Source organism: Mustela nivalis (assembly GCF_964662115.1).
Source record: "Mustela nivalis genome assembly, chromosome: 18".
Classification (NCBI taxonomy): domain Eukaryota; kingdom Metazoa; phylum Chordata; class Mammalia; order Carnivora; family Mustelidae; genus Mustela; species Mustela nivalis.
The window spans coordinates 36989783-37004682 of NC_139037.1; the positions used below are offsets into that span (position 1 = coordinate 36989783).

Genomic DNA, 14900 nt, shown 5'->3' on the forward strand with positions numbered 1-14900 from the left:
GCTCACTTATACAGACACTAAAAACTTCCTATATAGTAGTATGTCTTTCAATCCTTTTTCTGCATACATTTAGTTTTGTGTTAATATTTTGTAATCTTTTAAATATAGTCTGTTTAATGGTGTGTGGTGTTCTATTATATTAAGTTCTATAAATGTATAATATGGTTCTGAAACCTAATGACTCACAAAATAACCTGGGAACATTTTTATTTTTGTTAATACAGATTTTTAGGACACACATACTAAGTAAGAATCTCCAGGGATGCTGAGGAATCTGAATTTTTGAAGTTTACCCTGTGATTGCAATGCATTTAATTAACCTACTTAATTAATTAGCACATAGTTCATTTATTTAATCCACTAGGTTTCCAAGTTTTTGCTATCATAAACAAAAATCACAATAATACCGATATCAGTAAGGACAGGTGCCAGTCTGCATACACAGACATCTGTTTCCTGAACACAGTAAAGTGTTTGCTTTTTAAAAAACAATTTAAGGGGGCCTGAGTGGCTCAGTGGGCTAAAGCCTCTGCCTTTGGCTCGGGTCATGACCCCAGGGTCCTGGGCTCGAGCCCCACATCTCACTCTCTGCTCAGCGGGGAACCTGCTTCCTCCTCTCTCTCTGCCTGCCTCTCTGTCTACTTGTGATCTCTGAGTGTCAAATGAATAGATAAAATCTTTAAAAAAATAAAAATAAAAAAACAATTTAGTGATCAGAGAGTTACAGAGTAACTGCAGTTCTCAGTGCTCACCCCACCACAAGCAGGGAACTCCGTGGAAGACTGGCAGTCCTCCAAGCTGACTTGGACAACTTCAGAAAGGTTAGATAGGACATAAAGAGTTTTAACAACCTTAAAAAAAGAAACTCTCAAGAAGGGAGAGGTCTGCCTTCTGCCTTGTCACCATAATCACAAAGGTCCTCTCAAAAGGGCCCCCTTGAGACTACAGCACTGAAGTTGGCTCTTACTATCTTCTGCTGTCTCATGCTCCTCTTTTAACGTTCACATTTGGTAGTTCACATGGTATGGATCCCCAAGAGCAGTTTCTCAAGCTTAGTCCCATAGACTCAGGCATCTACAAGCGCAATGCATTTAAATGTAATTCTACTTCGATGTTAATAGACATACAAGGTTCACGTTCACCAGGACAAGCTACATGATAGCCACTGAATTCGAGGGCCTGCAGTCCTATGTTTAAGATCAAAATAGTTCAAGGTCACCACCCAAAAACAATTAAATCAATGTTTCCCAAACTAGGATCTGTGGACATAAAACCTCAGGGTTCCTAGACAATTTCTGCTCCCTTAAAAGGAGTTCACACCTTACTGGAAGTTTGACCCACTGACTTAAAGTGGAGAGGCTATACTGCTCTCCTGACCCGCACTCCGCAGAAATGAAGGCTGCACCGTGCTGCACACCAGGTCACTTCGGAGACGTCTGCACTGGCCTCCCAGCCGCAACTCTTGACCCTTCTCCAGAACAATAGGCATCAGATCCTTGCCTTTTCTCTTCCTGACAGAAACTAACATTCTGGCTCTCAAGAAAACGTTCAGACTATCAGACCCAACCCACTCAGAGTGCTGGGAAAAGGGACATTGGAGATGGGAAGTGCCTTAACAGAGGTCACACAGCTAGTTTAGAGCAGGACAAAACTAGAGCCTAAGCCGTTCATGCCAACTTCAGGGTCTCGGCTACTCTGTAGAGACGGCTGATGAGCGACCCCATGGACCTCATTCACACCATCTTTGTCCCACTTCCGTAGTCCCCTGATACCCAAAGTCCCCGGAGTCCTCTTCGGGTCGGCTGGCCCCGCTCTGCTCCAGCTCTTCACAAGCAGTCCACATGCCCGAACCACAGCCCCGGGGTGTCTGATCTTACCCGCCTACAGTACACGGGAGCTGAGAATGCCCCACGAAGCAAATACACCATGAAGACTAGTAATCCCTCGGCTGTAGTTGAGCCGCCACGCGGCGCATGCTCCACCTAGGTCGGCGCGCGTCAGTGACGTCACAGACGACGCCACCTGCGAGCCCGTTCGCCTGCGACTCCAGGTGAGAGTTGCAGCGTCTCAGTCTGGCGACTAAGCGTGGCGCGCGAGCTCGGGCACATTACCTCCCTCCAGCCCAAACTTTAACGAGAGAAGTTTTGATGGCCGAGGGCTGCTGAGAAAAGCGAAGAGAGGTAAAGAGTGAGGGGCGCCCGCAGGAAACGTCATCGGAACGCACCGGAAGCGGCCCGAGGATGAAGAGTAACGTGAAGAGTAATGTGAAGAGGATGTGAGCCGGGGAGGGGTGGGATGTAAAGGGTCGGGAACTTGGTGCTGGTAGGTGGACCGGTTCGCAGCGGAGACCGACTGAAACTGCTAGGGGAATTGTCCCGCCTTGCATAAGGGAAACCGAGGCCCGGAGTCCCGTTGGCCTGGCGCAGTCTCTGCGCTGAAGATTGATGTCAGAGCTGGCGGCAGGTCCCCTGGGGCCCGCTCAGTGTGCTAAAGGAGGGCCGAGGGCCTTGGGCCGACTTGGCCGCTGCCTGCCACCTGCTGACGGTGGTAAAGGCCCCGATCCTCTCTACGACCTGGTTTCCCCTTCTGTGAGATGCTGATGGTGGTTCCTGCCCTGGCAGCTGTTCTGTGAAGGACCCTAGTCTGGTGGAAAGCGCTGGGAGCCTGCGGAGGAATGGGATTCCTACCCGGACTTTGGGAGGTGATCGGAGAAGAGTTATGTCTAGGGAGGGAGCAAGCGCCCAGGGCAGTTATAAGCAGGGCAGTGTAGACACCGTTAAAATCCGTCTTTGAACCAGTATGTTCATTTCCACCAATGCCACTTCCTCTCTCTGTAATAAAGTTATGGGTCTCAGCAAATCTGAGCTTCAGTTTTCTCATGTGTCTTATAGGAATAATGTCTACTTTAAAAGATTGTTCAGAAAATATAATGAGATAAAATGTATAGCTTTTAACCAAGTGCATGTCAAGTAATGAGTGCTCAGTAACTGTTAGATGTGGATTGTTCCAGAAAAGACTTCCAAGTCTAATCGAAGCACCCATGAAAGGTGAAGCAAAGTCATTCCTGGGGTTGCTCTTTAAAAACTGATTTTAATGCCACTCTAGCATTTGAAGGAGAACCAGACTCTGTATATAATATAATAATATGATATGTATATAATATAATATACTTTGTATATTATATAATATAAACACTTTGGTTTGCTTGTTCAGATGTACTCAAGGAAGCACAAGGGAGCTGGGATGGAATTTACAGAGTGTCATGTGAACCAAATTTTCTAGTCCTTTGACCCTTAAACCAGGCCTTTGTCTTATACTTACTACATTTACACCCATACTGTATCCCCAGAACCATGTTTTTCTTCTTCACACACATGAAGTAAGAAACAGGCGTGTGGAGTTTTTAGAGGTCGAAAGCACATTGATCTATATATATTTTGAGTTTGATGAAAGACCTACTGTGTTTTATCAGTGTAGGACACCATCTATTGTATGGACACTCCCATTTCATAGATACTGAAATGTGAAAAGTCCTTTTTTTTTTTAACACCTAACAGTCAAAATGTAATATTTGCAGCCATCTGTGTCCTGGGAAGCTCTGTGATACAATGTTTATATGAGTTATTCAGACCTACAGAGTGACTGTTCAAGCCCCTTACCTGCGGCAGATTAAGCCAGTGGACTCCTCTTGTGGCCTGCTGACCTGCGGGAGCATCTGAAACTTGTTAGAGATGCAGGGTCTGGGGGAACCTGGGTAGCTCAGTGGGTTAACTCTCCACTGTCAGCTTAGGTCATGGTCATAGGTTACTGGGATGGAGCCCTGCATCATATGCCCTGCTCAGTGGGGAGTCTCCTTCTCAGAAGCCCTACTCCGTGGGGGGTCTGCTTCTCCTTCTCTATCTGACCCTACTTGTGTACCTTTCTCTTATCTCTCTTTCAAATGAATAAATCTTTTTTTAAAATCTTAAAAAAGAAAAAAATGCCAGACCTGAGTGTGGGGCCTAGGTGTCTACATTTTAATAAGAACCTAGTTTCCTACATTAATTTATATGAGAAGCATTGATTTATTTTTATTTCTTTCTAAGGATTTCTTTATTTAATTGACAGACAGAGAGCTCTTAGAGGGGTGGGGCAGAAGGAGAGAGAGATTCTCAAGCAGACTCGCCTAGAATGCAGAACCAGACACAGAGCTCAATCCCAGGACCCTGAGATTATGACCTGAGTCAAAATCAAGAGGCATCCCAACCAGGCATCCCAAGAAGCACTGTTTGAAAGCACACTCTTGGAACTCCTTAAGATGGGTGGCCAGAGGATAGAATAAGAGGCATCCAAGAAAGCTTAGAAGTCTGTGCTCTCTGTAGCATCCCTGTCTTCTCCTATCTCTAAATAACCATAGTTTCATAGTTAGAAAAGTCGTGAGTCTTATAGTCATGCCCAACCTGAATTGGCCATTTCTTGTTTGTTTGAATTCCCCAGGTGTGATCTACCAAGCCTTTTCTCAGAAAGAGGCCAAAGAGCTTGACGTTCAGGTACAGTACATGGCAGGAAGTCTGGGAGCAGCAGAGGTGATGACAAAGATGGCTCGATCCCCAGCACTGCTTTAGATGTCCTTCCCATGTCTTACTCCTCATCCGTCCAGTAGATGTGTTGGGCTCCATTGAGATCTGCTGTTCTGATAGCCTGTTTCCAGATGCTGGCCTCTTTCTACCTTCTTTGGTTAACTGGGATCTCTTGAAGGTGTGTCCTCTCCCACTGTGTCGGGGACACTGGCTATGCCCACCTGAAACCTGCCCTGGTGAGCACTGTCATTTGGCTTTGTCACTGTGCCCCCTTTGCTCTTGAAGAGAGCAGACCCATTTCCTAAGTGGAATTTCTGTTACATCTGGATGCTGCCAACATGCTTTGTCAGTCTGGCAGAAGCTCCACTGGGGACTCCTAATCAAGATTTTGAAAGACTGATATACTTTTATTAGGTTTCTTCATGAAGGCCAATTAGGTATTTTAAAAAAGTAAGTAATTGTCCTGTCACAGTAATAATACTGACGATAATGAATCTTTAGTTAGTATCTAAGGTGCAGAGTCGAAGCTGACTGGCCTCCTGACTTGAGCTGCCTTGAAGGTCGAGTGTATCACATCATCCCTTCACCACCCCGCTTCTCCATAAGGAAGAGTGTGATTATTGACACATTAGCTTCCCAGGGTTTACAGCCTGCTTAGTGCAGCAGGGGGTCAGGAAATCCCCAGCCAAGAGGCAGGACCTGCATAGGCAGTGCTGCCTAGGCTGTGGCCGACCTAGGATGCGGGCAGCTGAATGAGGAGTAGACCAGTGGAACTCCCCACATAGAGGCAGTGATGTTTGGAGTTCTCAAGAATTACACACAATCAAGGCAGTTCTTTTGCCCACATGTCCTAGGAGTCTGTGCTGAGTCACGGTCAAGTGCTGTTGTGCTCTTGGGAGAGAGTGAGCCCAGGAGGCTGAGAATCACTGCTACTTCCTTCCCCTAAGTGCTGTGGGAACAGACCTAGTGAGTAGCCATGACACATCCATGGGGTCAAACCAAAGTAAAGGGGATTGCCACATGGGCACCCTGTCAGATTCCTGCCCCCGCCAAGGCGTGGCCCACCCTGGGGCACCAGGTGGTACTGTTTTCCCAAGTGTTAGGATAATTACTTCAACGCCATAGCTTGCCTTCTGGTCATGACTGAATAAATATCATTGGCATACATTTCTCGAGCTTTCCACCCTGCCAAGGATCAGAGAAGTCTTTTCTTCCTAATATAAAGGGTCTTGGGGATTTTTTTTTTAATCCGTTCACAATAACCTCAGAGATGTATAGTAGGAAGTTGAATTTTGACGTGGCTGTTTTCTGCAGCGTCTGAATTGGTATTTGAGGGTGACTTTCACATCTGGACAGCTGCGGGGAGCTCACCTTCAGCAGATGAGAGGCTGTGTGGGGCTCTGTCGGGAGGCAGGTGGGTCAGGGAAGGGGGAAGGCATCTCATCTGCGGTGTCTAGGAGGGCCTGGGGTCTGCGGCTGCCCCCACCAGAACAGTGGGCGCTCTGCTGCCCTGTCCCCATGCGGCTTCCGGGAGCCCAGCAGGCCGAGACCTTCGTGAGGGCCTTCCTGAAGCACAACACGCCACACATGAGCCAGCAAGCCCGGAGGACCAGCTGCAACGCAAGGCTGTGGTCCTGGAGTACACCACTCGCCGGAAGCACAAGGAAAAGAGAAAGAAATCCAAGGGCCTCTCTGCCAGGCAGAGGAGGGAGCTGCACCTCTTTGCCAATGCAGCAGAGGTATGCCAGGGATTTCCTGCCTTTCTCCCAAAGGCAGCTTCCTCCTCCTGGAGTGGGTGTGGTTTTGGGAGACCCAGTTCCCCTGAAGCTAAGGGCGCTTCTCCCACTGCCGCCACAAGGGGGCAGCCTCCCTTTACCAACTCAGGCTGGGTTTGCCCTTGGCTTTCACAGCAAGGCACAGCCAGGCTCTTGCTGTTTGACTGTCTGGCTCCTGTCCTAGCCTTAACTAATGAGCCCCCACCGGAAGTGAGTCTCTTACCCATGGCAACAGGCTGTTTGTCTTTCGGCTTTCCCAGAGAGAGGGGAACTGATGGATCTTAGTATATACTCTTTACAGCCTTTACTAGCACTAGACAGAATCATCCCCTGGATTTATTGCCAAAGAACATGCTGCCTGCATGTTTCAGAGTTTCTGAAAAGGACGCATCACTCTGGGAGGACGTGCTCTTCCCTCCAGCTGACACTGCATCCCTCCGTGGTCACGCTTCTGCACATGCTCGTCATCGGCCGGTTTGTAGATCTCGCTCCAAGAGCTGCAGCCAAATAGCCTCCCACAGGCACGGTCAGTCACTGTGTCTGGGACCCCGTTTGCAAAGAGAGCTGCGCTGCAGGTGGAGGAAGGGGCCACTGCCTGCCCAGGTTTCCCTCGCTGGTATCTACACAGGTAGAACCCACTTCGAGTTTGAGCCTGAGGTTCTCCTTGCCTGACCAACAGTTTGCTGTCATAGGTTCCCCATGAGGCACCAGGACCCGTAATAATGACCCCAGAGGAAAGCCTCTGAGATCCTCTCCCTGGCATCCCAACACTGGCCTACCTTTCAGACACACCTGGTTCCTTACGTGGGGACGTGTATGGCAGCCTGCAGCTCCTGTCTGCTCCCCTCAGGGTTGGCTCCTGTAGCAGAAGATCTCAGGGAACAATGGTGAAGCAAGACTTAAGTTTAGTTCGTGAAAAGCCGTCCAGATGAGCACATCCTGCCCCCCGGGCTGGTGTGGCAGAGACTGGGGCAGTGCTGCCCTGGGAGCACCCGGCTGCTCCCATCTGTGCAGGGTGCCTTGTGGTGTGAGGGGTCTGCTGGAGTGCTGGCCAGCCAGGCTGCATGTAGCCAGCAGGAAGGATGGCGGAGAACCAGGAGGGTTCTAGCAGCGGAAACAGGTTCAGGAGGGGGACGCAGATGTCAGTCAGTCAGATTATCTGCTATGGAGGTAGGATCTGTACCCAGTTTCCCATGACCGAGCTTGGGGTCCTTGGCCTTAGGCTGTTTTATATGCCCTGTTGATGTCACAATCCCAAGCTCAGGTTACCTAATTCTTTACTTCTTTCTACCTTTGCCACAGATACAGTCTTTTTCTCCCTCTGCATGAACTCTGGAAGCAGTATATCCGGGACCTGTGCGGTGGTCTCAAGCCAGACACGTGAGTTGCATGTCTGCAGCCCTGCCCTTTGGGGCAGAACCCAAGGCTTACGATGACTGTGAATGCAACCTTCAGAGCCAGCTGGCTGCAGAAGTTTGTAGACCTGTGTGCCCCTTCAGAACTCTCGCTCATGGTGAACACAGGCCTTCTGCTTACCTTCTAGGCAGCCGCACATGATTCAGGCCACGCTGTTGAAGGCAGATCATCACGGGGCTCTTGTTTCAGGTACCTTGCCTATGAGCCCACGGTCCCTCGAACACCCACAGCATCACTCAGTGGTAGCGTGGCTCTGTGCCACAGGGCTAGACACACTCTTGTCACGTGAACGTTTCCAGATCACCAGCGTTGAGGGTGGGAGAGACTAGCTACCTGAGCCAGTTCTGGCCACTTTTTGGATACATTCTAAATGATCTTTATGTGTGCCTTTCCACACAGGGACCTCTGCTACCCTCCCAGGAGGCACAGCAGCTGCTGCACATGTCCCCAGCCCTGAGTGGAGAGTCTCTTTCATCCATTTCCCCACAGTTTTCAGTCTCAGCTATGGACTTCCAGAACCCAGTGTCATGTCCAGGGCAGACCTTCCCCTGAGCATCGTCATTCATCCAGCCGCCCTGCACACAGCTGCCCCCCTGTCCAGCAGGCATCACAACCTGTCCATACCCAGAGCAAATCTGGCCTCCTCACATCAGCCCCTGCCCTGATGTTCCCAGCTCTGTTCACGGTACCAGTGTTTACCCTGGTTGTTCAGCCAAAACCTGGGCGGTAACACCTTTCTTCTTCCCTGATCCATTAGCACATTCCATCCGCACGTCCTAACTCCCAAATCCAAGCCACCGCCACCGCCCCTGGATTCTGGTAGAAGCTGCCTAGCCCTCCCCCTGCTGGCACACTGCTTCTCCCCAATCAGGCAGCCCGAGGGTAGGTTTAAGGCCAAAACTCAGGCCATGTTTGTCTTCTGTTTCCTTACTGTGGTCTAAAAGGCCCCTCTGGCTCCCTCTGGTTCTTCCGAGCACCAGGTCTAACCACATCGGCCTGCTTTCTTCTTCTCACACACTAGGCTTGGCCCCACCTTGAGCCTTTGCTGTTGTTCCTTCCCTCTGCCCAGAGTTCTGTGTGTCACAGACTGACTGCCTGTCCCTACTCATATGTGACTTCCCCCGAGGGCCTGCCATCACTAACAGTGAACCTTCTCCCCGTGACCTTATGTATTTCTTCGTAACAGTTACCACAATCAGAAAATGCAGTCTTCTGATGTGGCACACATTCCCTCCTACCATTAGAACATCAGCTCCTTGAGAGCAGAACCGAGAACAGTCTTGTTCACTGTCATGCCCGGCACTGACCTCAGACGGTGCCAGGTACGTGGCAGATGCTTGGTGACTTGTCTACAGGCTACATGGGCCATGGGTCAGGAGAGCCAAGGGGCCAGCTGCCTGTGGTGGCAGTTCGCCTCAGTCACTGCTTCACCGCCTGTAGCAAGATCCCATTCTGGCCAGAGTTTGGTGGGTCATGGGAAGGATGTGATGCGCTGGTGTTCCTTCAGATCCTATTGCTGAGACTTGGGCCCATCCCAGCAACCTGTGGATCTTGGTGGTGCTGGACACACATGTGACCTGTTGGCTCCAGAGTCCTTCCCAAGACCCCTGTGGCTGCAGACCCCCCAAAGGACATCTTGTCAGAACAGCCCAGAGGCTACAGAGCCATAGTCAAGGGATAGGGACCCCGGACTCTCATCCAGCTCGGTCCCTGTCCAGCTGAGGAGCCCCCCACTCCCCACCGCCCCCACCTAGCTGGTTGTGGCTGCCCAGCACCCCCGAGGCTGAGGCCTTGAATGCCCTTTTCCTTTGCAGTCACGAAATCCAAATGCCCGTCCTATGTGGGTGTTACAGGAATCCTCCTACAGGAAACAAAGCACGTTTTCAAAATCCTCCCCAAAGAAGACCGCCTGAAAGGTACGGAACTGTCTCAGGGTGTGTGGCCTGTGGCCTCCCTGGCTTCATCGGCCCTTTCCTCGTGGCTTCAGTGGGTCCATTTGCCCTCTCAGGTCAGCCGAGATTGCAGATCTCTGCTGACAGTGCACCCCCACCTGCCACCTGCCGAGAGCGCCCCTGCCTGCCCTCACGGCTCTCCCCAGGGCATCTGGAGCCCAGCCAGCAGCCGCAGCCAGATGGGACTGGAGAGAGGGCTGCTGGGCTGTGCTTCCACATACAGGCGTCCGTTTCCATGACTGAGACCCTCCTCTGCCCCATCCTCCAAAGAATGGAGCTAAGCAGACCCTGAGGGGAGCTAGGTTAGTGCTTGTCCCTGGGGTTTCAGGATCTGGCCCTTTCCGGTAACCCTTTGGGTTCCAGGAAAGCAGGTGCAGCCTCCCCTGCTGGGTGTGCCAGAGCTCCTTGTTCTGGCAGATGAGCCTAAGCATCTGGGCTGTCGACATTTCCACACCCCTTAACAGCAGATCTGAGATTGCAAAACCACAGCGGGAGGTTTTTGTTCCTTCATTTTGGAGTTTGTATTTTCTTGCTGCTTCCTTCTGTTTTCTTGTATGTTCTTGTCTCATTTTAGACCTCAGAAAGTGGTGTCTGGGTGCCCTCACGGCATAAAGCCGTGAGTCAGTCTGAAAACTATGCGGGGAGACTCGTTTCTCACACTTTTTCTGGGAGTTTGGCTTAGAGCCTTTGACAGTAAAAGTTAGTGTTGAGTTATATTTAAAATCTGAATACATCGGTCTTAGGGCAGAAAAACGTCCTGTCATCCTGATGCTTCTGAGCTTTGTGGACTCTGCATTTCGTACTAGCTTATGTTCTAATACAGACATTTAAGGAATGTCTTGTGCTTCCGCATGAGTTTAACTGTCAGAATTTTTTTTTTGCCTTGTCCTTTTTTCTTCTTCTTCTTTTTTTTTTTTTTTTCCCAGTTATCCCCAAGCTAAACTGTGTGTTTGCAGTGCAAATCGATGGCTTCATTTTCTACATTTATGGAAGCAAATTCCAGCTTCGGTCAAGTGAATGATCTGCCAAGAAATTCAAAGCAAAGCTGACCTGTGATCTCTCTGCTGCAGAGACGGCTGTTTGGGACCCCAAGGACCGGGGACACTTTCATGCCCACCTTTCAGCAGAGACATGGCTGGGCTGGTTCTGCTTCTAGATCACCCCAGCCCGTTAACACTGGAGTTAAGAACAGTTCATCATCCGGGAAGAAATGTGCCTTACTGAGCAAAGTCAGGGAATGGAGGGGTGTCTGTTTCTAGATGATGACGGGTGTGCATTGCTCCCGTGAGAGAAAATCCTGGCAGGATCGGCACAGGTTGACCTGACTGGTGGCATTATTAGGTTTTTATTTCTCTTTTATCCTTTTCTTTGTTCCTGAGTGTTCTGTGATGAATCCATTGTTTGTGTAATAATAAAATACACGTGTCGACGGTAAGAGGGTCCTGTGAAAGACCGAGCCCTGTGGCCCAGCCTGGCTGGAAGGGAGGTGGGCTGGAGGCTGTCCCTGGTAGGCAGCTCCAGTTCTTCCCTCAGGTGTCTGCTTCCTGAGGCCAGGGGCTTGGAGCATCTGACATGTTAGCTTAAGTCACGTCCCCTGTGGCACTCTTGGACCTAACTGCTGTTTCTGGAAAGCTGGAGAGTGAGTGGTAAAGTCGCAGAGGGCTTTTGGGCTCACTGGCTCTGGGAAGCAGTACAGGACCGGGGCCAGGATGCAGGATGCCAGGTAAGCCGGTGCTTGCAGTGGTCGTTCAGTACAGGGAGCTCCGACCTGCAGTGCCTTCTCATCGCCGTGGCTCTTAGGCTCCAGAGTCCACCGAAGGGGATCCAGACCGCAGTTCTTCCCAAGCTCTCATGTCCTGGGAGAGTCCACAACAGGGTCTTCGCTGTGCGCTGCCGCCGGAAGCCTTGGCTTTTCAGTCTGATTCAGCCTGTGTGCCGTGTGCCTACCAGTCACTAGGTGAGGCGCTCGTAGGCAGGCTTGAGTGGGGACAGGGCATCAGCCGGCTTCCACTGTGTGGCTGTCAGGAAGCCACGTGGCTCAGAAGGACAGACAGGCTGTTCCTTTGAGAAGTCAGTGTTTGCCGACCAACGAGGAGAGGGCAGAAACGTTGCTGGGAACAAACCAGCAGCAAAGCCATGAGCTTTTTCATTCACTGCACATGAAGCAGTGGTGCTGGACACTTGGCTTTGTCCGTATGTCCCGCTGGGTCCCTGCACTGGAGGAGAAAGGCCATGGGAGGGGACTGTAAACTCCGACTCCAATGGGAGAGCAGGAAGCCCTCACTCAGTGCACCTGTATCCATCTGTGTGGGGTCCCTGGCTCGTCAGGATGGTCCAGGGTCGACTTGGATGCTCTCTCACTGCTGCCATCACTACCTGTGCTGCAGGTCTCAGGTCCCACCCCTGCTTGGGACAGGGCAACTGGCTTAGTCACTGAGCCCTGCATTTGCTATAAGGGACTCCGCCTCAGTGCTCATTTGCCCAGGGCCTCACCACCTCTTGGTGCTTGTGTGGAAGAACTGTCTCCCATGTACGATGAGGTGCCAAGGATGGACACTGTAGCAGGCTCACCCCCATGAGCAGTGAAAAACCCAGCTAAACACACTCCAGGCCCCTGCCTGCAGGGTAGGAAGGAGCAGGGACACTCCTCCTGGTCTGAAAGCAGGGGACAAGATGCAGTGTTCATGTGAGCCTGTTCCACAGGCTCATATGTAGGTGGGCACATACATCCCCAAAGATGCCAGCATCAGGATAATGGGCAGGGAGAACTCTCCGTGGCTATGACATTTCTGTTTTGCCTGGAGAATGTCTTTACAAATAATTTGATCCACTAGTCACAGATGACTTCCAGTTGGGGCCGCTTCCTTCTTTTATCCCCGATATCCTGGGAGTCAAGAAATAGCCCTGAGGTTCAGGTCACCCCACCTTGGAGTCTTGGGCCCCAGATGGATAAAGGAAGGGTTTGGTTGTGAAGGGTTGGTAAGAGGGCCCAGCCAGACATGGCATAGCCACAGATCTGGCCTGGAGGTTGGGACCCATTTGTCTCAAGTGGGTCAGGTTCCAGCTCCTGAAGCGCGCGCGCACACACACACACACACACACACACACACACAACACAAACACACACCACTCTGAGGGGCAGAAAGGTCAAGACCTAAGCTTGGTTTGGGAAAGGAGGTCTACCCCTCCTGGTTTCTGAGTTCCCACAGTCTATAGCCATATAGGCCACTGCTCCAGAACATTTTGTCATCTACAGAGAGTGGGATGGCCAACCTGGGTGGGACCTGGCCTGCTTGGGGTGGCTGCTGTGAGGAAGTACCCTGCCTGATCCTGAAGGAATATCTGGAGACAATCAGACATGTCAACACAACTTTTGATGACTTCGACACTTTAACTTCCCAGCTACTGGAAAAAAGATGGGTGTTGATGTATGAATCAAGAATGCCTCATCTTTGGATTCCCTCTGGCTAATACCTAGTTTAATCTGGTTGCGTGAAACACTGGGAAAGGAGCGCATCTGACAGGCCCGTAAGCAGAACTCCCAGTTATCCAGCACTTCTCAGTTTCCTTGCTGCTGCGAATGGCCTTGTGACCCAGGGATCTGCAGGCCTGTGGAGCTTCTGCTGAATTACCAACAGAACATTTTAAGCTATTGCTTATATCCCTGGTCAGTTGGTTTTTGAAACTGGTCACACAATCCAGACCCCCTAGATTTGTGCTAACGCAGCAGCTGTCGGTGCCCAGAGCCGCTCCTTCAGGGGGACGTGTGCTCTTGTCCTCCCGACACTCCAAGACTGAATTGTGACTGCTTCCCTGAAGGGACCTCAGGTACCCATTGGACAAATGAAGACACACCGATTACATGGTGATGAGTTCACTGATCCAACCATGAATAAGAATCAAGAGATGTCCTGAAACTGGCCTAATCCCAGAGTCCAGTTAAAGTGGAGAGGGGCCCAAGTGTGTGTAGGGTGAGTGTGCGTGTGTGCATGTGTATGCGTGGAAGGGCCAGTGGGAGTTTGGGGTCTAATGTGTGTGTGTAAGGGGGTCGTTGTTGGGGCTTTGTGTGTGTACACGTGGTCACTGTATTACCTCAGGCCACCAGGTCACTGTGCACAGAATGAGTGGCTTAAACACCAGACCTTGATGTCCCTGAAGGTCTCAAGGCTGGAACTCTGAGGTCAGGCACATGGTCACTCCTCAGTGCACACACATCCCTGGTGTCTCTCTAACTCTGTGACCTAATGTCATAAGGAATTAGGACCCCCAATGGCTTCAGTTTAACTTAATCATCTCTTTATTAAAGGCCCTGTGTCCACACCCAGTCAATTCTGAGGTCTCCTGGGCATAAGGCTTCAGGGAAAATGGATGGAGTCCATCTAAGCCTTCAGGGTTCTAAATCAGGACCTGGACCTAAGGGCCTTTTGCAGAATATGCTTGCTTAGTAATCAGAGCAGCAAACTTCGCTCTGACATACTGGATGGTATTTATGTAAACAGGCCTGCTCGGAATAACCCCAGGTTACAGATGGAAACTCTGGCCTCCCTGTCAGAGTGGCTGTCTCTCTCACTGCTCCTCCTAGTACATGTGGAGGCTTCTCCCTCACTTCCCCGGTTAATGGTAATAACTGTGCTTAGTTCACCATAGGACTATTAAAGAATATTCTTAAGCAGCTGCCGAAACTCCCTTTGTTTCAGGAAAATTCCTTGTCTTCTCTGGACTGACATGGATGTCCTAATTCCACTCATTGGGGGAAAATAACCACCCCCCCAGCAAAAAAAAATAAAAATAAAAACCCCAAACCGGCATCTGCTCCTCTGCCAGAGCTGATATACTTTAGAACTAGAAGACCTTTTTCTCTGATGTCCAGATTTTTATCTGCCTCCAGCCTTCCATGGGCCACCTCACCTCTTCTGCCTTCCCCTCCCCCACCTCCTGATTCTGCCCCACCATCCCCGTGGCCTGCCTACCTGGCTGCTGTACCATCCTCAGTGTCTCTGGCACCATTGGCTCCTCCTCCTCTCCTTGCTGTCTAGGAGCACGGACCACCTCCTGGACTTCACACTACTCACTTCCAATTTCCGACACATCCCAGGTAAAAACTGACAATGGGGAGCAAATTGATTATCCTTTTTTAAATTATTTTTTATTATGTTAGTCACCGTGCAGTATGTCATTAGTTTTTGGTGTAGTGTTCC

General features: G+C 50.5%; 1 pseudogene across 1 annotated transcript; it reads left to right on the plus strand.

The window, feature by feature from the left end:
- Nucleotides 1–5731: 5731 nt before the first annotated feature.
- Nucleotides 5732–11101, plus strand: LOC309853182 (ribonuclease P protein subunit p29-like; annotated as a pseudogene). Its single transcript, XR_014316601.1, has 5 exons — nt 5732–6298; nt 7637–7714; nt 7878–7939; nt 9565–9666; nt 10629–11101. The product of XR_014316601.1 is annotated as a ribonuclease P protein subunit p29-like (transcript).
- The last annotated feature ends 3799 nt before the right edge of the window (nt 11102–14900 follow it).